Consider the following 26,258-nt stretch of genomic DNA (forward strand, 5'->3'; position numbering starts at 1 on the left):
ACGGGCCTGACTGCAGGGCTGGAGTATGGAACTAGATTTGTGTCCATTAATTTTTATTCATTCTTTCAAAAATGATGTGGGCACCTACTATGTGCCAGGCATGTATCTCCTATTCCTCCAACCTGATACCACTTTCTTTGTAGGCAGGCTGCCATCTCTCTTGGCTCCATTCTCAAGATATTAACCAAATCCATATTATCCCAGGATTACCTGCTTTTAACAGGGCTCCTTCAAGGCTCACATTTCCTGTAGAGGTATAGGAGTAAGTCTCTAAGGAAAGAATGCCAGTCCCTAGACAGCTGGAAGGGGTGATGTTCGTGCAAGGATCTCAACAAATGTCTATTTTCTAGAGATGGCTGCTCCTGATGCTAACAGGAATGAACTGCCTTCCTCAGGTCTTGGCGAACCTCAGCATCACAGAAGAAAATCATAAAGAGCTGCTGGTGGTGGTAGGGGACACTCACCTGGACAGGGGACTGTGAGAGTCAGAAAGCGCCCATCCCTGCATTGGGCCAATGCCCTGCAGTTCGGTTGGACACCCAGAACCCCAAGCACCCTCAGGTGCTGCTGCTGGAGCAGCCATCTCATGCAGGAGCTCAGGTCACGTTTAAGGTCTTGGGCCAAGGTCTATCATCTTAAAGAGCTATGATTTTTGGACATTTTTCTGACAACAAAGAAACCTCTTAAATTTGGAATAAAGAGGAGGAAAAAACCTGCCTCTGGAAGAGAAAATACTTCTAATTAGATTGAGATACAAAGGTTAAATTTTTGTTCTGGGAAAAAGACTGTTTATAATCCTGTGTCATTAGCAGGACATTTTCCAGAGACCAGTGTGCCAGAAATAGACCCTCTGAGGGGTCACTGGAAGGAAGAGGTGCAGATTTCTGAAGTATAAAGAACTGGAGTTCAGTTTCCCCTTTTTCTAATGCATGTGAATCCCTTGCCACCCTTTGCCATGGAGACAGTGCCAGCCTCACCCTGGGCACTGGGCCCCCTATGAGAGTGGTTAGGAGTATAAGCTTTGAACTTAGACAGGCCTACGTTCAAACTTCAGCTCTGCCTAATTTTGCTAGCTGTGTGACCTGGGGCAAGTAAGTTCTCAGCCTCAGTTTCTCTCTGTGTAAAATGAGGATTAAAAAAAGACCTGTCACATTGGGTGGTTGTAATGATTAAAGGAGATAAGCTAAGTAAAGTACTTGGCACAGTGCCTGACACACAGAAAGTGCTCAGTAAATCATGGTAATTATCAATGTCGTCATCATCACTGGTACCATCATCAACGTCATTAGCATCATCGTTGTCACCACTGTCGATGCAGTCTTCATCTTCACCATCATTCTCGTTGTCAGTGCTATCATCATCATTGTGTCATTGGCATCATTGGCATCATCAGATCCACCTGCCATCTTTCTTGTGAGCATCTTGAGTAGTATCACCCATGCTCCCTTTGCACCTGAATGGGTTTATACATTCGCAACCCTGTTTATTCAAAGATTCATTTAAAAATCAGCTACTAGGAACTAAGAAGGCACTTACCATAGGATTGGTGTTACACCTGATGGCAAGGTTTCCAGGTCAGCCCACAAAAACCCACCTAACACCCAACATAGCTGAAATGAGCATTTGAAGTGAAAATAGGAAACAATGCTCTCTCAATATTAGACATTAAATACAGTGGGAAGACAAATAAATACAAAGATCTATTTTTTATTCAGACTGAAAGGCTGGGGGAGAAAGAAAAGGTGGCCAGAACCTTTTGTATCTTGAATATGAACTCATGAGCACTTTTAAGAGTTCTGAAGTTACTGCTGATTGACCGCACATAATTTCACTTCATAGCCTTCGGTTTTCCTTCTCCTTTGCACAAGAGCTTAAGTAGCTATCCTCTCCTACTTTTCAATGGTGATGAAGGTCATTTTCTCACTCACAAAAACATGGAAGAAGTGGAAGCGGAGAGGATGAGGGTAAGGATAAGAGGGAGAGAGAAAGCAAAGAGCCTTTTTGAGGTAACTAGGCAAGAGTCAAAGCAGAGAAGACTCAAAAGTTCATGTAGATCCAAAGGAAAGATTGGTTAGCTATAACAGAAGAGTGAAAGAACACAGAGAAACTGAGGAAAGCTGTGAGGAAAACACTGAATGAGAGTTACTCAGCTGGCCACAAGGGGATGCTGTAATCTGCAATAGCTTGGTTGCAGGACAGCAGGGTGAAGGGAGAGACAGGACTGGAACTTCCTAGCACAGTGAGGACATGGTAAAAAAAATAAAATATAGCATTGTTCACAAGTTTGAGTACTGCAAGTACTTAGGGAAGGTGCTCCAAATTTGGGCAGAACTTCTCCTATGCCTCTAAAATCATCAAACACATTCCCTTGTGACTTGGCTGAGTTATCAGTTTCAGGAAAAAAATCTAAATGTACCTTCTTTCTGTGTCTAATATTTATTTTTTCCTACCCCCCTAGCTCCCCCAACCCCTCCTTGGACAGTCAGAATTAGGTTTCTCCCATCAAAATTGGGTTTTCCAGAAAGAAGCTGATAAACTCATTCTCATTGAGGTGCATGACTGATAAGGCTGAAGTATTATGTTCCTTTATTGGTATAATAAAGATAATCCAGCCAGTAATAAAGCTATGGACAAAGAAATGAAACTATAATTGAGACATTTCAGATACTGGTCATGGGGAGGAACCTTCCTAGCAGTCTTGAAATTTCTCCATAGAGACAAGAGCCTACAACTATGATTAAGTTTGCTGGGCCCATTGGGAGGCACCTGAGATCAAATAAAGGGGGCAGGGGCTTGACCTTGACCCTTAAGCACTCAGAACTAAGGAACGACATGAATGTGAGTCAATTATTCATCTCTTTATAGACACAATCAGCAAGCACTTATTGCTCACCCAACATGAATCTCCTGAATATGTGCCTCCCTGGTGCAGAGATTTTAGCAGCATCCAAAGTTTTCCAGGGCCCTGTTACTGAACTGGCTACCTCCTTAAACACTGGTTTCTGTCTTACCAGGTTTCCAGGCAGAAGTTAGGGCTCTCCCCCCATAAACAACACGCTACTGCAGTGCTACAGCCACAATGGCAACTTCATGATCATCATCAATCATGTTCTTTGAACCATTACCAACGATGGCGATGAATAGGGCGAAGGGAGTGAAGAAAGGAGGCTGTTGGGTTTTGGTGAACCCAACTAGCTAGTTGTCTTAGCTTGGATTTCCCCACAAACAGACACTAAGGCAAGGATTAACTGAAAATAATTTATTTGGGAGAAGATCCCAGACAACACCAGTAGAGGAGTGAAGTGGTGAGACAAGGAAAGCAAGGAAGCCAATTTATCAAACAAGTTACCACTGTGGGCAACTGAAGCTCAATTCCACTGAGGAGACCTCAGAGTCACCCCAACTGAGAGGCTAGGAAATTGGGGTGTTTATTCACCCACCCCCATCCATCACTGGCCAAGGGCTGCTCCTGGAGGATATAGTCATTCCTTGGCACTTCCAGCTAGCCCAACATGCAGATCTAGTGGGCTCCTGAGACAAAAACCAAAAACCAAAAACTCACACCTTTAGGGAGCATCATGGATGTTTGCAGTAAGTAGCATTTGGTGTATAAGAGGCCATTCTGAGCGGGAAATGGCAGGACACCGACAAGTGTCTGCTACACCAGCCATGGCCTGGAAAGTCTCAATGCTTATGTGAATATCTAAATGTCATTAATTTAGGCCACCATGACCAAATGTTTCCCCAGTTGGTGACACCTTCTGTAACCCCTGTGAAGAAGACACTCCTTTATAATAACAATGTTCACACCACAGGGGAATCAGCTGGAAAGGGGTGTGACTCAAGATCTTATTAAAAAAACAAGACACACAAGGGGGCCAGAGATGACTATCTTTCCAAAAGCAAAATGTTCAAGAGATGGTCAGCATAGCTAATGTGTTCCTTTGCTAAAATATGACTGGGGCCCTCTAGAAAGTTCTTTGAATCATATTTGTGCTGGCTGGAAAGCAAGATGTTCCTGGGATGAGTCACAGAGGGAGTTTCTTTTCTGGTGCTCTTGTGTTCCAACTTGGGGACCAAAAATCAATAAATAAACAAACACTACTTCACTTCATCAGCTGCATGCTGCCTAATAATAATAACAATAACCTCGACCCGAGAAGTAGAGACAATGCAGGAAGGAGAGGGTGGAGAGTACTCATCTTTCAGACAGGGAAGCTTCTTTCTGGAATTCTGTTTTGTCAAAAGCACCCTTCTGCCTAGAGGTGCAAGAGCAGAACAACATCCTCCGCAGAATCTTAGGGTTGGTGAGGCTTTTGAAGTCCTTAAAAATTCACTATATGTATCCTAAAGCAAGTATCATGGTTGGAGCTAATATAGCATAAACAACACAAAGTTGGGGTGGCGGAAGGAAAAAGATCGGCTGTATAACATCTGGCTAGTTAGCAATAACGATTATAGGTATTATTTCCTATTTTATTTGGGGGAAGAGTTCTAGAATGCATGTGTTTGCATGCATGCATGTGCACACGTGCGCACACACACACACACACACACACACAGTGGCCAAGCAGGAGTGAAGCCACCTGTTGTCCCTCTAATAGTCAAGGAGGATCCTCAAATCAGGATTCTCCCTTCTCACCTGTTCCACCTCAGGTATTTTCCCTCTGAATTCCAGTCATCAAATCTTTATTGTTGCAGGTGACCTGTGAACTGGACCTTGCCACATGAGTAGGATTTTGGCGCAGGAGATGCTGGAATGTAGGAGGGTTTTCCAAAAGTGCAGGACAGAAGGAAAGGCAGAAGAGGACAGGTATGTCTGGGGCAGGCTAGTAGGTTAGGTGCCTGAAGCCCAGGGCTGGTGAGGGCTTAGGGGAGAGTCAAGAGTGCTTCAGACATTCTAGGGGTTAGCTATTAGTTTGGTGCAAAAGTAATTGCGGTTTTTGCCATTCCTTTCAATGGTAAAAACCGCAATTACTTTTGCACCAAGCTAGTAGCTCTTTTAAAGAGTGTTCAAAATCACCCATCAATTAACCTTGTGCCCTAAAGGACTGACAACTCAACCGACACAATCTTGATGTTCTCTCAGGCTCTGATGAGCAGGAAGCCATCAATTCACTAGTGAAACCATTAGGTTGGGAGGAAAAGATAAAACGGTTTAATTTGCAGGGCTTTGCTAGCTCCTCCTCCTCTTTTCTTTCTCTCTCTCTCTTTCTCTCTCTCTCTCTCTCTCTCTTTTCCTTCCCTCCTTCCTTCCTTCCTTCCTTCCTTCCTTCCTTCCTTCCTTCCTTCCTTCTTTCTTTCTCTCTTTCTTTTCCTTCCTTCCTTCCTTTCTTCCTTCCTTTCTTTCCCCCCTCCCCCACTTACTCCCTCTCACACACACAGTGACAAGTTGATAATAATAAACCATTTAATAAGCATTTACCATGCATCCCACTAGGTATTTCACATTTATTTTCTCATCTCAGTTTCTCAGCATTCCCAGCAGACTGGTACTACCTTGGTGTGACTGGGTTTGTTGGATTGTTGCTTTCCACCCCGCCAACTCCCCACCCCCAGGAACTGAGCTGTGAATCCCCAGCGAATGGTTGTTTTGATGGGAGGGAGGGTCAGAGCTTTCCAGAACATGCACAACATTCACTGCAGGGAAGGCACTTCTGGGAGAGGTGGGGGAGAGAGAGAGCAAAGGTTCCTGGTAGTGTGCAGAGAGCAGGTGAGAGTAGAGAAAGGCAGGAAGGAAGAAGTGGAGATGTCTTCGGTCTCTGACCAGAACCTAGGATTTCTCAGCCTACATATGCACCTCAGGCAGGTCTGCCTAGCTTTGCTGTCTTGGCCCAGCCCTGCTTGGACTTCCCTCTCCACCATTAACACTGCAGCTAGTGACTATTGGCCCATGAAGGACACAGCTTGAAATAGGTGCTCCCTTTTGTTTTTGGAGCTCAATTCTCACTTCCCATACCTCTGGTCCAGCTTGCATCCCAGGCAGGGGTTCATTCGCATGCTTCCCAGAAATATTTCATCTGTGACTGACTGGCCAGCTGTTCACCAAACCCACCTCCTCTTCTTCCTGGACTACATTTCCCAGCCTCCCTTGCAGTTGGATGTGGCCATGTGCCTGAGTTCTAGCAAAGGGAATTGAGTTGAAAGTGAGGGGCACCACTTCCAGGCCTACCTCCTACAAAGCTTCCTTCCATATGTGATGCTCCAACCCTTTTCCCCTTCCCCTCAGCTTGATGCAAAAGGATCTTTTAGAAGCGCCCTGTTGAAGATAGTGGAGCCACAAGATGGAAGGGACTGCATGCCTGAATCATGGCTTGGAGGGGAAAGGGCTACCTGCCATCACGATAATCCATTTGGGGCTTTAAGTGAGTGAGAAATTGACTTCTATTGTGTTTGAGCCATGGTACTCTTTCAATGTGTCGGTAAGCAAAGCTAGCATTATCTTAAGTAACGCAGAGCTTCCTGGGACCCACCCTGTGCACAGTGCTGGGGGCAGGCAGGCTTGTCTCTGCCTGTTGGGAGCTCCTACTCTATTACTTCCACCAAGCTCAGAGCACCCCATAACCCACTGGCTTTCATACCAGTGACTTTCAAACCAGAACCTTAGAAGCAGCCCAAGTACTCACAGCCCAATTCCAAGCTTCCATGTGCTAGCTTTTCTGCAGTAAATTCACCGAGCACCCTTGGCTACTCTTCCTGACTTGAATCAGTGTATTTACATGGGGTCAGGACCATCCTGTGCTCTGTAACTGCATAAATATCCACTGAAAGAGTCTGTTTCATTGGCATTCACAGAGCTGGCAGGGATAAGGGAGCTGCCTCCAGGGAGAAGGAAAAGGCAGAGTTTTCAGCAGCTTCATTCCCTGGAGCCCCACAGCTGCTCAGGTGGCCCTCACCCATGCGAGAAGGTGGGGGCTGTGGGAGGGAGAAGCAGCAGGTCCCTGGCACAACACAGGCAAACATACCTGGGAAGCTGGCACACCTGGCTTCTTGCCAGAGGAATCTGCTAGGACTGCAACCCCCTTCTCTCATTGTACCCTTTGATGGTTTGCTGGTTTGCAGAGCAGGGAGGCCTGGATTTCTACCCTCTCTCCACACTGGCTTCTCTATAGGAAAGGTCCCTGTAGATAGTCCTTTAGGGGAGTTAGCATCTATGGCTCAAGGATCTAGGGCCAGCTTTCTCCCTTGGTGCCCTATATAATTTATTTTCTAGGCAAAGGCTGCCCATTCAAAAGCATCCTCCTCCTCCACTGACTGCTGATATTCCACCCCTAGCAAGCCCTTGCCTGTGTCCAACATTATTGCCCTCTTACTGGGTTCTTCTCCCAAAATGCTGGTTCTAAAGACACTGGGTCCTTGCCATATTGGAGTGACCAAACTGACACCGTGGGGGCTCTTGTGTGCAAAGGGCCAATCCAAGTATCTTCTGTAACCTTCACAACCACCTGAGGAGGTAAGCAGAGACTGCCCCTATTTTATACATCAAGAACCCCAGACTCACCGCAAGCCCTGCAATAAATGTCAGAGCTGACTTGAACCCAGCCTCCCACCCCCTAAACCAAGGTTGATAAAATTCTTCCTAGGCTTAAGCTCTCTGGCTCCAGAGATACATGACTCAGGGCTATGGTGCCTGTAACTTAAAATACACCAGCACCTATAGTGGGACATTTTCTGTCTGACTTAGGTGAAGCCCTAACCCAGTTAGCCACCATTCTGCTAACAAGTGCTAACCCCATGGAGGGGAAGCTCAAGTTCTAATCTGGAAGCTCCCATCCTGAGGCTGCTACTGGAGTTCCAGTTATCTCTTCATCTCCATCAATACTCAAGGCTTGGTTAAAGAGCACCAGGAATGCTAGAAATGTGTGTGTGTGTGTGTGTGTGTGTGTGTGTGTGTGTGTGTGTGTGTGTGTTTTAAGTGGTGAAATTGATGGCTTGCTGTTTAGCATGATGGCTATTTTTAAAAAGGGTAAAATTCATAATACTCAATTTCAAGATATATGGATTGGCTGAAATATTTGAGAGGCAGGCTCCACCCTTGTGAGGACAGGGTTGGAGAATCCAGGAAACCCCATAGCTGGCAGTCCCAGGGATGGCTCCCAGTGGTTCCAATGCTTGCCACCTAACTGGTTCCATGCCTGGCAACTGGATTTTGGAGGATTTCCAGTTGCCTATGCCAAATAGACGGTAACAAAATTCTGCCTCAGAAATGTTGTCATATCTGCCTTGAATGGTCGGAGCAGCTGAGAGCACAAGCCGGCTGGGACTCCCTGAGCAGGCTCATGAGCTGTTCTGTGCCTGCTGGCTGCTTACATGTTAGATGATCAGTATCTGTGTGGCATGCCACACCATTGGCCCTGAGACTTGCCCTGTGGCTGTCACAGTGTGATTCAGAGTGTTCCCTGCACAGGGGCCCTCCTCTTCTCCACTCTGACTCTCTTGCTGGCCTCCTTCCCCTTCCCTAGATACCCGCTCTAAGGCTTTGGCCTTGAGCTTGCCCTGAGGCAGCCCACAGACAGCCCTCAGGGGTGGAAAGACTCTGCTTTAGGGACAGGGGTGATTAGTAGAAACCTCCTGTCTGTAAACATTTACCACCTGGTTTCCCTCCTACGGGACCTTTTCAGTATCTGAGCTGGCATTGACTGACATGCTGGAAAATTCTTTAAGATGTCCTAAAAAAACAGCTAAGCAACCATATCTCATCCATTGCAATAGCTAAAATTTTAAAAGACTAGAAACACCAAAAGTTGGTGAGGCTATGGTGCAAGTGAAACAACTGTCCACCACTGGTCAATGGCACCACCACTTTGGAGAACTGTCTTGCACCTTCTAGAAAGGTTCAGTAACCACCTGCCCTGTTGTCAGCCATTCCACTCCTGGGTATTCTCCCAAAAGAAATGAAAACCTATATTCATAAAAGACTTGTACTCAGATGTTCATTGCAGTCCTATTCGTGAGAACCACAAACTGGAAGCAACCTAAATGTTGGTCAGCAGGTAAATGCCATACCCAAACCGTGGAATACTACTCAGCAATAGAAAGCAATGCACTGCTGCTACAGATAATGGCACAATTGCATCTCAAAACCACCATGCTGAGGGAAGGAAGCCAGATACAAAAGGGAACATGCTGTAAGATTTCATTGACACGAAGTCAAAAAACAGGCAAAAATACTTACAATGCTAGAAATCAGAAAGTGGTTGCTCCAGGGAGGGAGGAGAGGGAATGAATTGGAAAGGAGCCTGAAGGGCCTTTCTGGGGTGACAGGACTGTTTTACAGCCTCTTTCAGGTGGTTACACAGGTGCGTACAATTGTCAAAATGTATCCATCTGACCACTTATGAATTTAGGTTAATTATCCCTTGATTCAAGAAAAGAGACATTAAAAATACTATTGAATAACCACAGAAAGGAGAAAAACCCTCAGTGGTTCTGCATGTGTGCATTGTGGGGTTTCGCCACTCCCGAGCCCAGTGTGGAGAAGGGAACTGGAGTGAAGACTGTTGGTTAGCCAATGGGCGAGGACACTTCCCTGGGCACCTGCCAGGAGGCCCCTTACAAAGGAGGCAGCAACGTCAGCCCCCAAACACAAACACTCAATGAAATAAAGCAACAGGGGCCCTGAGGAAGCTGGCTTGAGAGTGTGGGATAGATAGCAGGCTTTGAGCCAAAACCACTTTCCAAGAAATACCAATGTTTTTGTATTTGGGAACGGAGAGGGAGTATTAAGGCAAGCAAGAGCCAAAATGTGTTGGTCTTTGGACAACAATTGTGCTCAACTGAGGGGGCCCTGTGGGAGAGACTTCAAAGTGCTGCTACTGAGACCTCCTCTGTGGGTCTCTGGGATGCGGCACCCATAAAAGCGCCGACTGGAGTGGAAAGTCAGAAGTTCCTTAAAGGCAAAGGCCTCCTATTTTGTATGCTGGAGAGGAATATTCTATTTCCCTAGTAAGAGGCTGGCCAAAGTCACACCCATATACCTTCAAATAGCCAGCGGAAGCTTGTGATCTATGGCACAGGAATGAGCTTGTGAGTCAAGCCTGCACATATACACTGGTTCTGACCTCTTAAGAACTGTGTGGCCTTGGGAAAGTGACTCGGCCTCTCTGAGCTGCAGTTTCCTTGCCTGCAAAATGGGGAAAATGACACCTACTACTGGCAAAGTAGAAACTGCCTGAAGCCTAGTGAATGCTGAACACAGGATCATATTTGGGCTCCAAGGGTCTTTCCAGATTGTCTATGCCAACCTCTCAGCTGGAGAGGGAATCCTCTCCAGCCAAATCAGCATTCTTTTATAAAAAAAAAAAAAAGAGAGAGAGAGAGACATTTAGAGACAGGGTCTCACTCTGTCACCCAGGCTGGAGTGCAGTGGCGCAATCATAGCTCACTGTATCCTCCAACTCCTAGGCTCAAGAAATCCTCCCACCTTAGCCTCCCAAGTAGCTTTTTAACTTTTCGATCTGAAGTGTACAAAATTTGCATAATCATTATCCTTGGATCATGGCAATGTTCCATGCATAGTCCACTTTTTTGGTTTTATTCTAAAAATTGTTTCTTTTTAGTATTATCCCATTTAAAATAATAAAATAAACATGTGAACCGTCCCCCGACTCAACAACATGTGGGTCTGTCGCTGCACTTTCCAGTCTATTTCATCAGTCCCTTTGTCCACCCCTGTGCCAGCACCATGTTGTCTTCTTATACTTTCTGATGGTGCTAGGCACTAAGAAGACAGTCAATCAGCAAGCGGATTGAGAGTGACAGGGAGCGGGGTGTGGGGAAAGGTCTGCTTTGGAGAGGGTGATCAGGGAAGGCCTCTTTTTGAGCAAAGATCTGAAAAAGGAAAGGGAGACACCATGGCATCATGGCATAATGGCATTCCAGGACTCTAAGGAGACGTGTGTGCGTGTGTGTGTATGTGTGTGTGTGTGCATGTGTGTGTGTGTGCGTGTGTGTGTGTGTGTGAGAGAGAGAGAGAGAGACAGCGAGAGAGAGAGGTGGGAGAAGGGGAGAAGAAGGAGAGGAGCTAACAAATTTCAGTGTGGCAGGAAAGAAAGGCAGGGGATAGATGACATATGGCTTTCTAATTTCCATTTTTACAAAGACTATTTAGTACAACTCATTTTGTAGCTGGGGAAACAAAGGCTCAGGAAAGGTGACTTGGCCTAGGCCTCACATCTAGGTAGGGGCAGGGTTATGGTTAGAATTCAAGGCTCTGTGCATCTTTGTGTTGACCCTCTGGGCCCTCAAATGATTTTCATTCCACAAAATGCCTCCAAGCAGCTTTCAGGTAATGAAGTGACAAACAGTATATTGAAATAGTGTTCTTCCAAGCAGAAGTTCTTTACCATGCAAAAGATTATTTGGAGACTAATTAGGATTCTGAAATTCTGTAATGGCTAATTCCTTAGGGCCATGTCAAAATCCATGTGAATATTTCCAAATTATTTTCTTATCATAGGCAATATTAATTCTTAAGAGAAAAACCAAACACATGCTAGTGACATTCTTAGAATCTGAGTTGGGTGTTATGATCATATAAGCACAAGCAAGAGTTTGTCTTAATAACTGAAAAATATATGATTAATAATTTTACATTTATTTTAATACCATCCCTTCAGTTCAATAGATGACAAGAATTCTTATTCCTAATATTGTGGATGTAAATATTAATGTCAGAGGTTTAAAGGTTCACCTACCCGCTCTCTTTTGAAACTCTGAGCTGGGTACAAGATAAAAACAGGAGAGAGACGCATGACTAAAGACATTTGAGTAAGTCTGACCTGCATTTCCTATTAAACCTTCAGGGTAAATGGATTTCTCAAATCGGTTTTCTTCTTTGGGCAGCTAATCCTTTCCTTCCAGGAAGAGATTTCAGCCCCTCCACTCTCTGCCTTGTCTATGGCAACAGCCCCATGTGCTGTTTCCATCTTGCATCCCCACATTAGGCTTTGATACAACTGCAGAAATTGTGACTCAAGAGATCACAATTACTGACTTCCGAGAGCCTCTAATTTCTCCCAGAAGAATGAGCAGAGGAGAAGTTCTAGGTATTTTCAAAGACAGATGAATTCAGGCTGTTTTTGAATCATGGCCAGGCTTTTCTCAGTCTCTCCTTTTTCTTATGAGGACAATTCTAAAAGTATGCAGGTATGAGAGTGCTAACTGTAGAGGGTCCTGCCTGCCCTTGGCACAGGTAAGAATCGCCTGCTTTTAGTTACTTATGTCTCCATGAGATCAAGACAACTTGGTCCAGTGGATGCAATGAAAGAGACTCAAGCTGTTGAATGATTCTCTTCCTAAGCTCTCTGTCCTAAGGCACTCTGCCATTGTGAGAGCATAATGATACTGATAGGTCTCATAGGTGTACACTCACTCGTCCCTGAAGTTCTGTTTTGAGAAAGAAAATACAATGCAAAGGCATAATAAATCCAAGAGAAGTCCTTCTGACTTGTAGAGAAGAGGCTTCACTTAAATGAAATAAGATGTAGATGCCCAACTCAGCCACTGACTGGCTATGTGAACACTGACAACTCCTTTAGCCTCTCTATGCCTCAGTTTCCTCATCTGTAAAATGGGAGTGATGACAGTGTATATGCTGCAGGGTTGTTAAGAAGGGTAGGTGAGTTCACATGTGCAAGACACTTGAAACAGTTCCTGGCACATGGTAAATACTCAGTAGGGGTTAGCTATTGTTATTGTAACAAAAGATAGGGAGCCAAATGACCTTCACTGTGGAATCCTGAATAAATAAGGCAAGGATTATATTTGAAACTATAAATAGACAATAAATAAGATGAAAAGAGGGATGATTTTTCTTCCCAGCAGGTTTTCCACGGCAATGGTCAGTCTATTCAAACATAAGCCTGGCATGGTGCTGGCCTCTCATGGCCCACAGTAGGCAAGATGTATGGTGGAACAGTAACTATCATCAAGTCTAAAGTGACAAGTGTAAGGTCAAGAGCAGAGGTGGTGGGGACCTGATGCAGGATTTTCATCAGGCTAGACTCTCTAGGACAAAGGGTGTGGAGGGACAATCAACTCTGGCTGCACAAGAGACTTGATCAGGGAGCTTTGAAAGACCCAGATAAGTCTACAGCCATACCACCCTGAACCCATCGAATCTCATTCAAACAACCCAGATTCCCAGACCACACCCAAGGCCAATGAAATAAAAATCATCCATGGTCAGGCCTGGGCCTCAGGATTTGTTTAGAGCTCCCCAGGTGGTTCTGATGTGCATCCAGGGGTGAGCAACCCTCCTCCCAAGTCTGGATCCCCTTTCAACACTACGTAAATGGATAGCTTATCCTGGCCAGTCTTCAGGAGGCCCAGACACAATCTCAATTCTCTTCAAAGAGACAAAGAGAAAACCCACCAAGCCCCACCCAGGGCAGGAATCAATTAATATTTGTTTACAGGTCCACAGTGCCTGGTATACAGTCTTGGTGCTGAATCAATAAGTGAATGAATAGATGAATGAATAGATAAATGAATGAATGAATGAATGAACGAACGTGAATACAGCTCCATAGAAAATGTCTACAAATAAGGAAATAAATTGGTTAAAAACTTTCTGGAGGGCAATTTAAAATCGTTCATATCCACTGACCTAGAAAATCTACTTTTTGGAATCACCTCAAGGAAATGCAGGTCCTGGCTGGATTTTCTCCCAAGTGCCTGCAGTGCTGATTAAAGGGAGATCCAAGGGTTACAGAAGTGAAGATTGGACACTCTAGGGCAATGGTGCTCTTGCAATCCCATTTCCATGGGGAAGCGAGAGAGGGGCACCCTCAGACAAGGTCCATACTTTTTTCTTTCATTAGTATTTGGGATTTGCACAGACTTTTAGTTAAGAACTCAGTGCAGACTCCAGAATTCAGTGGCCTAAGCATGAAAGAGACTCTTCTAGGTAGGAGAAAGCTACCAGTCCTGCCAGTCAGTCAGTTAGACCTTTAAAAAAAAAATCACAGTAAGGCAGTGTCCAATGTCTGATTTTGAGCAGAGTAGCCCTCCTAGGATGAGTTAACTACAAAACGTGCCCCTGGGTGGTTAATGATGTGACCCAATCTTGCCAGCTGGTATGAACAAAGGTGTCAGCAATTTGAAGCCTTGTGCATCATTGCAGATGGTTATTAACTTGGGGAAGTTAGGAACCTTCCCTTTCTGGAAATGGGATGGATTTACCTTTGAGTCCATCTTGAAGGCATTACACATTAGAGAGAATCCATTCATCAAGACCCAGAGCTTGCTCCTCAAGACAGGAGGAGCAGTCTGCATCTACGGTGCAGGTGATGAAGGGCTTTCTCCGCTGTGTCTGCAACAGCATTATAATGGTGGGGCTTTGAATCAGGGGCTGGAATCAACAGGAACAGAATTTTGCAAATATGCCTTTGAAAGTCAAACCATCCCATCTGAAGCTATTAAATGTGCTTGTATGTGTATGTACTTCTTGGTACTTAAGAGAAAATAGAATCATCATTCCCTGGGCAAGACCACTTATAAGAAATTTGGTCCAGAAAAAATATTATTCTTGTGTTACAAAATCAAAGCAGTGGGGGGAAAAAATCAAAGGAAAGGATCACTCAGGAAAAATGTCCCGGTTCCAAAATGCTGCGGGAGACCGCATAAAAAGCACGGTAATATTTAAGCTTGTGCTAAACAGATTTTTTCTACAGTCACTTTTTACCAAGTGTAAGTTTCTATAAGCTCTATCAAATGCCTCTTTAAGGATTTATTCTGAGGGATTTTCTACCATTCTTGGGCTTAAAAGTTCAGGCAAGGTTAAAGGGCAGGATGGACTTTGGAAGTGAAAGGCCATACAGGGGACAACAATGAGAACATGGCACTGAGAAGGCCGAGGTCAACCCTCTGTGCCCTGCCTCGCCCATTTATAAAGGGCCTAGGTAGTTCTCCTGAGTCACAGGTGCCCCTGGCCTCAGCCAGCCATTCTGCAATGAACATGGGTCATCAGTGTCACAGAGTTCCAGGGGCTGTACATGTGTGACTGGCTGGTACTGTCCCATACTGGGAAATCGCCAAGGGGGTTGATGGTGGGCAGGTAGTGATGTCTTAGATACCAAGGATGACATCACCACTACAAACATCATTGTGACCATTACACTAAGTCTTACTGAAGAAAGAAGAAAACCAAGTAATTCCCTGAAAACTGACCAAAGCAGTATTAAGAAATGTTACTGAATTATTGATCCCTTCAAATGCAAGTGCCTATTCCTTGGTGAAACCGTATGTTCTAAAACCAAAAGGCAAAGAGAACAGCTGCTCTCTACTTCTCCACAGAGGTCACACTGACCTCCATGTGGCCAGATCCACTGAGAGATTCTCTTCGCCCTCATCTTACTCATCTCAGCAGTGTTCGACACAGTTGACTATTCCCTCCCTCTTTTAAAACATAAATCAAATAGTTTTAATTGTCTGCATAAAACTCTCCAAGGCATCTCATTGTACTTTAAAATCAAAGCCAAGCCCTACAAAGCCCTATCTGATCTGGCCCCACTTTAACCCATTCCAAGAAGGTACCAAACTCTTTCCTGTCTCAGGGCATTTGTACTGGCCATTTCCTCAGCTTGGAATGCCCTTCTCACAGCTGGTTCCTTCTCAGCTAAGTCTCAAATCAAAACAGCCTTCTTCGATAGAGAAGGTTCTATGACCATCTGGAACAGTCACCTCCATCCCAGTTTTCCTCTCTCATATCAGTCTCTGTGTGTCTTTCCTTCAGCACCTATCACATTTGCAAGCTATCTTTTTTTCCTGTTTTCTGTTTATAGTCTGTCTCTTCTACTTCACCTGGAATGTTAACTCTTTGGCAGCAGAGACCTCACCCACCACCCAGAATAATACCTGGTTCATAGACAATGTTCAGTGAATATTTATTTGGAGGGAGGAAGGAAGGGAGGGAGGGACTGAGAGCGAAGGAGGGAGGACAATGTTCCCAACTAGTGTGTCCAAAGACTGATATACCTCAAATTCATTACAGAGGTGCTACTAAATATTGAATAGTGAATTGATATGGTTTGGCTCTCTGTCCCCACCCAAATCTCATCTAGAATTGTAATCCCCACATGTCAAGGGAGGGACCTGGTGGGAAGTGCTTGGATCATGGGGCTGGTTTCCCCCATGATAGTGAGTGAGTTCTCACGAGATCTGATGGTTTAAAAGTGTGACACTTCCCCCCTCGTGCTCTCTCTCTCCTGCCACCATGTGAGATGTGCCTTGCTTCCCCTTTGCCTTCCACCATGATTGTAAGTTTCCTGAGACCTCCCCAGCCATGTGGAACTGTGAGTCAATTAAATCTCTTTCCTTTATAAATTACCCAGTCTCAAGTAGTTCTTTATAGCAATGTGAAAACAAACTAATACATAGATTCCATTTATTTTGGCTACAGCTGAAGACATAGAGAGTTGAGTCATTGTCACATGGAATGTTCAGTTGATGTAGGGTAAAGCAGCATTCAACTTATCATGAGTAAGAGGCACTGCACTGGGGAGCTGAGGCCAGATGGCCTGCCCACTGGGATATGGAGAACTTGATTTTGAGACTACATAGGAGAGCATGGCCAGGGCGGTGGGCTCTGCTTCTACAGCAGCCCTTAGTGCAGAGAGGGAGGGAGTGAACTCTATGATCCCCTTGCAGGCCACACAGAATCATGGCTCAGAACCCCACCCAAATTACTGTTGGCCCATAACCAAACTCTGAGCTCCAGGAAGGTAGGGGTGGGGCCTTGTTCAACAACCAATAAACATTTGTTGAGTGGCTGTATTTAACAGAACTTCTTCATCCATACTAATTATGTTTTATTTACAATACACTTTTATACACAGTGCTTACTACATGCCAGGTATTTTTCTAAATGTTTACAATATTCAAGCCTCACAAACACCCCTAAAAAAGAGATGCTATTATTATTACTACTTTAAAGATGCAGAAACTGAGGCATGAAAAGAATAGGGAACTTGCTACTCAGTTGAGAGCTGGAACATGAACTTACTGTTGCCTTGGCTCCAGAACCTATGCTCTTAACCACCAGCCCGTGCTATCAAGAGTGTCTACTGCCACAGCACCAGCACCATGTATCAGGAACAGGTGGGTGGGATGGCAGCATCAGAAAAGGGTGAATGGGGCAAGTGGGTACTTACGCTTTAAGGGATCGCTGGGTTAAGTCTCACATACTTCATATACCACTTTTTGGTGTCACTTCTGCAGGCTGAGGGAAGGTGGGGAGGCTGAAGCTTGGGAGTCCATTTCCAACCCAGTATCCCTACCTCTGCAGGAGATCTCTTTATCCCTTCATGTTTCTACTGTAGTTCTAGGCCAGCAATTCTAAACCTGGTACAATTCTGTCCCTGTTGCCAAGAGGACATTTGGCAATGTCTAGGGACATTTTTGATTGTCCCTAACTTGTGGGAAGTGGGGAGGTTCTACTGGTACTGAGTGAGTAGAAGTCATGGATACTGCTAAACATTCTACAAGTCATGGGACAGCCCCCCACAGCACAAAATAATCTGGTCCCAAATGGTAGTAGTGCTATGGGTGGGTTGCCCTGGTCTTGGTCCAGAGACTACCTTTTAGAAAATCAATAAGAAAGGTGGTAAGGCCATCAAAGGCAGGTCCATCTGTGAATCACCAAGAAATGCCAGCTGCACCACTACAAAATCTGCGGGGAAGAGGCAAGACCTTCCTGCTTGCCTCCCTCTCTCTCCTAATTCCTGGAACCACAGCCTCTCCCTCCTGCCGAGAAGCTAAGAACAGCCCTGGCCCTCATGGCACATAGCAGAGGTTGCTAATACCCGCTTCCTTTGGCAGCTTCTTAATGCTCTTGGCTTGGCATTTGGTATTCCTCGAGCCCTTTTGCCTAATTACATTCTAGAGATGAAGGGAAACCTATGTATAATTCAAAAATGAATGTCCCTACCTTTGATTCCTCTCAAACATGCCAAATCAGAGTAGAACTGTGCTACTCCTCCAAATAGATTACGGGGATCTCTGGAGAAGTAAATGGACCTTGATGAGCTGGACCCCAGGGCAGAGCACAAGAGAATTTAGAGTGCTCTTTATGGATGATAAAATGAAGAAAACTCAGGATCAGATTTAGGATGGAAGAGAGTGGGGGAACCAAGTGGTATGGTAAACCCAGAAGGCCCAGGTTTGATTGCTGGCTCTGTCCCTGAGCTCTGTGGCCTGGGATTATCACTCCACTTTTCCCATGTGTAAAACGGGGTTTGAGACACCCCCATAAAGATACTGGGAGGGTTGGTGGAGGAGGCTGTCAAGGGCCTCACACTGCGTGTGGCTTAGAGTAGAGCCTTATCAAATTTTTGTTCATTCACTTGCCAATGTTCATCCTTTTATTCACTTATCACCATTTATCCTTTTAACCATCTCGACACCTGAGGGATCCAAAAGCTATTTATGCCTCTAGCTCACCAACTCGGGAGCAGTCAGATGTCCTGAGCACTCAGTAGAATAATAATGAACAAAAATAAACCTAAGGAGCACTGGATGTGACTTGATTTGCAGTCATTTCAAGGAATCATAGAGTTGATTGGATTTTAAAATTGAGCTTCAGCTAATGAACACATGTGCAATCCAGAGTCAAAGGCATGTGCTGAGATGTGATTTCATGGCCATCTATATGGGAAAAAAGGTCTGTAACGGTGTGGATAGGATGCTGTCCAGAGAAATGGATTAGGCTAGCAGTTCTCAAAACAGGGCTAATGATCAAAATCACCTGGGGATCCCTCTGAGCTCAAAGATTCTCCATCTGACTCCCAAGAACCCAACCTCATGCATCTAATGGGGTCCAGAAATGTACAAGTTCCAAACTCTCCCCAGGTGATTCTAGGGTCAGCTGGATTTAGGAACCTCTTGACAGGGTTTCTAAATTGTGTCGAGCAGTTCACCAAGTGCCAGGCAACAACCCATGATCCTTAAATCTCTTCCAAAATCCTTAACCAAGATGTTTCGCAAGCATTGTTTTAGGCTGCATTTGCTTTCACATCTAAGAGAACATTTTTAGATATGAGATTTGTTTTCCTTCCAGCAAGATGCTCTACATCACTACTACCAATTAGGCAAGTTCATTTAAAAGCTTTGAATCCATACTTGTAAAATTCCCCCTTTGCTCATCCAACTTTATGTCTAAACAGTGCAGCTGATGGCTGTACAGTTCCATTTATGAATTCCACTCTTGTGAATATATTTCCAAAATTCTTTCAGAATTTCTTTGTCTGGGTAAGCCAGGACTGCTGGTTTTAATAAGAACATGGTTTAAACATAGTTATCCAGGTCACTGATATTTCATGGCTTCCCAGAACACAGACAGCACCCAGTACTCAGACAGAACCTTCCCCTTTTCAAACAAACACTGCTCTTGCCCAATTCTATCATTTCCTTTTACAAAAGAACTCCCTCTCCATTTTCCTTGCACAACATTTTCTCTTTAGAAAGAGTTATATGGTGTAATAGAATGAACACTGAAGTTAGACCAAAGGAAAGGCAAGCACTGCCTCTGGTTATATATAGCTCATCAACATCACAAAGTGGTCCACAATAGTGTCTAGCAAAGTGGCTTGCACACAGTAGGTCCTCAATAGCTAACTAAATGAATTCAATTATTTGAGAGAACTCTTGCACCTCCATTTAGGAAAACCCAAACAAGTATTCTCTGAACAACTGCGACATTCCATAGCATTCACATCTGAGAACGTGTTCTATCACATAATCAACAAAGTAAAAGGAACTTTATTTTTAGCTACTGGACTTTGCAGGGAAGATCAGAGTCCCATTTTAAATTTCTCTTTCATCCCTAACCTTCAAATGACACTCCTATACTTTTTGTTTAATTTTTTTTTAAGACTCAGTTAAAGATGGCCTGGAGCACACTTAAAACAATACAAAACAAGAGAAATAAACCAGATGGCAAAAAATCATAAATCAGGACAAGCTGAGCTGAACAAGCTACAAAGGAAGGCATGGTCAAACTGTGAAGGGAAGAGGCGCTTCGTCCCTCATGGATAAGTCTCCATTATTGCTTCCTTGCAAAGGAAAGCTCAGAGGTCATCTGGGGTGTGTGTGTGGAGGGGGTGTTATACCTCCTCAACTTGTCACAAGCAAGGCTAGAAAAAGCTGCATGATAGTTGGAAACCTCCAAAGGGTCAGTACTCAGAACAGGTCAGTTGGGCATTGCTTCCCATATGATAGAAAAATAATAGTTTGTGAGGATCTTTGTTTTAATTGAATGATGATAAAGGTAGAGAAAGAAGAAAAAAAAATTGACCCAATGTATCTGTGCTATTTCTAACACATGATGAAAACAATGAGAACTACCCTCTAGAAAAACCATCCATCCTCATCTTTTCTACAAACATCCATAAAAGGACATACCTTACACAAACATCACTGGCATCCTCTGGACTAAGGAAGGCAAGAAGGGGACTCTAAAATTCGAGACCCATCTTGTTTTGCCATGTCTCTGACACTGGATTAAATGTTTGGACTTTTCCATGGAGATAAGGGCTTCAGTTTTGGGAGATTTGTTTTGTTTTATTGGATCTGTGTGATAGCTGGTAGAAAGTAAAATATTCAGGAGGTATTGTTTACATGTACTAAGGATATATGGACATCTGTCAACCTGCATTGGGCTGGCCTTTCAGCTCTTACAACAACTGCCATATATTTCTAGTACATTAAAAAGCTTTAAAAAAAATAAAAAGAAAAACTGGGCCTCTTAGGCAAAAGTACATGTCCATTAGTTTTAGATACTTACAAGTACATGCTGTTCTGTTGTAAAACAACACACAGAAAATCTGGCACTAAGTTTTCCACCCTGGAGCCCTGTTTACAAACATACTGAATTATAAACCCCAGAACATCATCTTCACCCCTCTCCCCATTTTATCTATGTGATCTGAAAACTTGAAGAAGGTTTTCCAAGGCATGCTTGTCACTCTGAATTTATGGGCACAGACAATGCCAAGGACTCCTGTTCACTACACACTGAATGTTTTGCACCACCCAATAAGGACTCTCGGAGTGGGAGAAGAAATGTGGTTACGTGTTGGGAATGTAAGCAGCAAAAAGGGATTACATCAATAGACCTAAATCTGTCTATTTCCTTATCATCCTCCACCCTCTTTGTTGATAGCCGTTATGAGTGCATCAGAGTTTGCTGCAAACGGCTTTTCTGAGCTGCCCTAGAACTTTGTGGATATGCTAAGGAAATAATGAACTGGTAGTGGATTGTCTTTCCCACCTGCTTCCAGAGCTTCCAGAATTTTCCCAATTAGAGTACTCATTGCCTTATTATCTCTAATCAAAGCAAGCATTGCACTGTGTTGTAATCACTTGTTTAAATCCTACCTTTCTTGCCATACGAAGTACTCCAGAAGGAAGGGCAGAGATCACCACTGCCTTGTCGTTACCAATCTATCCCCCAAACCTTGCAAGGTGCATGGTCTGTAATAGAAGGTTAATAATATTTGTTAACTGAAATGCACTGATAACAGAGTGAAAAGGGCTCCCTCTTGTAGGGTGACCAATTGTCCTGGTTTGCTCAGGACTGAGGGGCTTTCCAGGCCCTGGCACTTTCAGCACTTAAACCAAGACAGTCCCAGGCAAAGCGGGAAGGTTTAAACAACTGATCTCTTTTCGTTTCCGCACCACCAGATCCAGATTGCAGACCCACCCTCGCCTCCCAGGAGTTCCCAACCCTGTCGCACCTGTACATACAGCTGCTCGCCTCACCCATCAGCTGGAGGGAGGGGGCAGCCTTCTAAGGTGACATCCCTTTGTGCCCAGTTTCTGCCCAATGACAAATGACTACCTTAGCCACACTGCCTGGTCAGTTTCCTTATGAGAGGCAATAATGGTTTCTTTATTTCCCAGATTCAGAAAATGGGCAGGTGTCAGAATGATCAGGAGAGATGCCCAAATTTAAGCTGTGTCCCCGAGTCTGCCCAAAGGTGGGCATGATGCCAGATACCTGTGCACTCCAGATGAAAAACTGCTGCTCTCCTTTCCTGGCCACCTGCAAACCCATCCCAGGTCCCCCTGCCTGTCAATTTCTAAAGCTCACCTTCTTTTCTCCCATATTAGGATTAATGGAGGCTAGGTGCTGAGGTCCCTCTTTGCACCACAATTATGCTGGGGATGTGATAAGGGAACATGAAGCTCACTTGAATCTTAAGGGAAAGATAACCCAAGACAGTCTTGCCACTCAGGATTCAGAATGCTTGTTTATGCAGTGGTGAGTGGATTTTGCCACCAGTTTGAAACAAGTTCACCCATGAGCACATCATTCTTGCTTACATCTAGGATGCCCTTCTATAGACTATCCAGAAAACATAAGTTAAAACTGAAGGCAAGGGAAAAGCCAAAAACAACCCAAATGTCCATCAATAATACATAAACAGTCCTGTATTCATATAATGGAATATTACAGAGCAATAACAGAATGAATTACTGATACAATGCAACAACATGGATGAATCTTGAATATTTTCACTGCATAAAAGAAACCAGACAGAGAAGTACATACTGTCTGATACACTTCCTATGAATTTCAGGCTGGGCACGGTGGCTCACGCCTGTAATCTCAGCACTATGGGAGGCTGAGGCGGACAGATCACTTGAGACCAGGAGCTTGAGACCAGCCTGGCCAATGTGGTGAAACCCTGTCTTTACTAAAAATACAAAAATTAGCCAGCCGTGGTGGTACACGCCTGTAATCCCAGCTACTCAGGAGGCTGAGGCAGGAGAATCACTTGAACTCGGGAGGTGAAGGTTGCAGTGAGCTGAGATCGTGCCACTGCACTCCAGCCTGGGTGACAGAGTGACACTCTGTCTCGGAGACAAAACAAAACTGAAGTTCAAAAGCAAACAAAACTGATCTTTGCCATTAGAAGTCAGAGTAGTAGTTACCTTGAGCCAGAGAAAGAGAAAAATAATGATTGGGAAGTAAATGTTTTGCAGGGGCAGAAATGTCTTGATTTGGGTGGTGGTTATATGAACGTACACATAGGCAAAAATTTATTAACTTGTATACTTAAGATGAACTCACTTTACTTACTTTATACCTCAATTTAAAAAGTAAAACAAAAATACAAAAGCAATGGAGGAGATACTTGCTTTGAGCTTGATCCAGCAAGCCATGTCAGGCATGTCATTTAACCCTGGGGAAAACATTCTTACCTCCTCTGTAAGTACATTATTCTACCTACCTGCTTTGGCTGTCAAATTAAATTAGATAAAACTGAGTGGGGTGGTTGTTCAATCTCATTTGTTAAATGTGTGCTCGACAAAGGCAATGCTGTCAATCCCAATGAAATTAGAATTTGTCAAATGACGAAGCTGATTTTTTTTTTAAATAAAAGACAAATTTCTGCATTTAGGACTTACTCTCAAATATCTTTCTAGCAGCTGTATCTCTCAGCCTATTAGTCAAAGGCAGGCACCCAGCCAGCTGTTTGCTGGATTCAACTTCTCCGTACATAATAATTTCAAAGGTCGTGTATATGTTAATTTACTACCTGGTTGTTATTCAAAAAGATTTTATTACATCATTTTATGGTTATTTATTCTTCCTCCTCCTCTAAGAAATTCTGGATACTAGAACACCCACTGGCAGGGTAGCTCTGGGTGAGTATGAGACTTCAAAGAAATCACTGTTGTCATTTTTCAAATTAAACATGAACACACACAAGCAATATGTTTTGGTCGGACATAATTATGATCACCATTGTCTGGAGCTAGAAGGAAGAAGTAGTTTAAGCAAAAATGGTTCGTATGTTTTTTTAAAGAAGAGAGCAAGCGAGATAACCCACAGCGTGCCTATCTAAATCATTACTTGACAATAGCAATGCCCATGTGGTGAATTTGACAGTGTCTAGGTCTTTATAATTTGACTGGCTTTACTTTTTTCCTGGGGACAACCTAAGGGCTTCCTAGCTGATTATAAGGCAAGGCAGTTTCATTTTCTATGGGTTCTGTGAGGCCCACAGTATCCTTAAGCTGGGTTCGTATGGGAAGAGAATAAAACACCAAGAGGAGAAAAAAGGAGGTTGAGGAGAAGACAGGGGAAGGTAAGAGAGATGGGATTCCAAGGTAGCTTACAGGAGGGGAAGGTGGTGGGTTGATGGAAAGAGGTTGCATATGTAACACTATTTCATATGGCAGGCGTTACAGAAAAGGTTTTTATGGTGGTGGCTCAGGGAGGAGAGTTGTGATGAGAAAGGCAAATGGCAGAGAGCCACAAGAAGAGGGAGGCCTGGAGAGATCAGGCCCAGATAAAAGCACTGATTTGCTTTCAAATGAACATATCAGTGCCTCATTTACTCTTCACCAGCACCTGTAATCTCAGAGATCTCCCCAACACGTGTTCATGTTGGAGAAAAGAATGATTCAAGCACAAAATCGTCAGTGAGTGATCACCATTGTTCTTCTGCTCAAATGTCACATTAAGGCACCCATACGCTACCATTCAGAAATCTATTAGTAACATAGCAAAGTCAGGAACTTCCCTGACCTACTTTTACCAGACAGTGGATGCTTCTAATTCTGCAATCAATGAAACAGTAAAACGATTAGAAAATGTGTGTAGCATAGTGTGGGATCAGAACAGGCAAACACAGCCACTGGGGAAAGGTTACTAGAATGTAACTTAAACAGCTTGTGTGCTTCTAAATTTGCCCCAGGCAATGAGGGGCATCAGGCCAAAGGGAGTCCTTCAAAACCAAAACCACAATCCTTCCTCTACCATCCCCAACTCTTGGATAGCCCGAGTTTATCTGTGCCTTCATATTCCCCGCTCCCCAGCCCTTCCTTTTCCAGCTGTGCCCTCCACACAGATGAACCAAGATCTGTATCTGCAATTTGATGTCTTGCCCTCTTTAAATGCTGTAGGCCTCCAGATCACCCCAGCCTCACTGAGATAGGTCCATGTGTTTATCCTCCCAGAACCACAAACTCAAACTCAAATAATCAAATGTTATAGCTAATTATATCCCACTGCCCTATAGCCTCACCTCCTTCCTCTGTTCCCTTTCTTATGTGGAAAAATACCCCTCCAAGAAAAGATGAAAAAGAAACTGGACAAACTGCTTTGTGCAGTATGATTTTTCTACCTAAAAAGATTCATCTTGGAATTATTTTTAAAATACTCATGCTTACATTACAACTGAATTTTGGAAAATTTAGAAAAAATGGAAAAATTCATTCAGGAGTCTTATGCCGCCAACAAATCAAAACTATTTGACTTTATTGTTTTGTTTTTTACAGGAAACAACCTATCATGGCAGAGATACAATTTTTGTCTTTTCCTTTTCACACTGTATTTTATGATAAGCCATTTTCCTCAGAGATACAGAGCTGTTGAGAATTCCCTTAAGTAACAATGCCCACCCCTCAACTCCCACCCCTGCAATCCCCATGTCTTAAATGATTCCATTTCCCCACATATTTTTGGAGTTACATGTCTATCATGCACAGACAGCATTGGGAGTGACAAGGACAGGGAGCAATGGGATCAAGCTGTCTGCCTTCATTGTAGCTTGAAAATTAAGTACTACAGATGCTCCTTGACTTACGATAGGTTTATGTCCTGTCATAAGTTGAAAATATTGTAGTCAAAAATGCATTTCATACACCTAACCTACCAAAATCATAGCTTAGCCTAGTCAACTTTAATGTAAGCTCAGAACACTTATATTATCCTATTGTTGGGTAAAAAAATCTAACAGCAAGCATATTTTATAACACAGTGTTGACTATCTCAGTACTTTATTGAATACTGTACTAAAAGTGAAAAACAGAATGGCTATACAGGTATTCGAAGTACAATTTCTTTCTTTCTTTTTTTTTTTTTTTTTTTGAGATGGAGTCTCGCTCTGTTGCCCAGGCTGGAGTGCAGTGGCACGATCTCAGCTCACTGCAAGCTCCACCTCCGGGGTTCACGCCATTCTCCTGCCTCAACCTCCTGAGTAGCTGGGACTACAGGCGCCCCCACCGTGCCAGGCTAATTTATTTTTGTATTTTTAGTACAGACAGGGTTTCACCATGTTAGCCAGGATGGTCTCAATTTCCCGACCTCGTGATCCGCCCACCTCGGCCTCCCAAAGTGCTGGGATTACAGGCATGAGCCACCGTGCCCAGCCTCAAAGTACAATTTCTACTGAATGAGTATGACTTTTGCACCGTTGTAAAGGTGAAAACAAATTATAAGTTGAACTATCGTAAGTTGGGGGCCA

At 43.9% G+C, this 26,258-nt stretch overlaps 1 protein-coding gene across 8 annotated transcripts in view; it reads right to left on the reverse strand.

The window, feature by feature from the left end:
- The window catches only part of RAI2 (retinoic acid induced 2), a 61,907-nt gene that overhangs the window by 10,789 nt on the left and 24,860 nt on the right, over positions 1-26,258 (reverse strand). For 6 of the 8 annotated variants that reach the window (XM_030934510.1, XM_030934506.1, XM_030934508.1 and 3 more), the window contains one exon: positions 21,376-21,471. The exons of the other annotated variants lie outside the window; for them this stretch is intronic. The gene's annotated coding sequence lies outside the window, so the exon portion shown is untranslated. The remainder of the gene's footprint in view (positions 1-21,375; positions 21,472-26,258) is intronic. 8 annotated transcript variants of the gene reach the window in all.

Source organism: Rhinopithecus roxellana, chromosome 7 (assembly GCF_007565055.1).
Source record: "Rhinopithecus roxellana isolate Shanxi Qingling chromosome 7, ASM756505v1, whole genome shotgun sequence".
NCBI classification, from domain to species: domain Eukaryota; kingdom Metazoa; phylum Chordata; class Mammalia; order Primates; family Cercopithecidae; genus Rhinopithecus; species Rhinopithecus roxellana.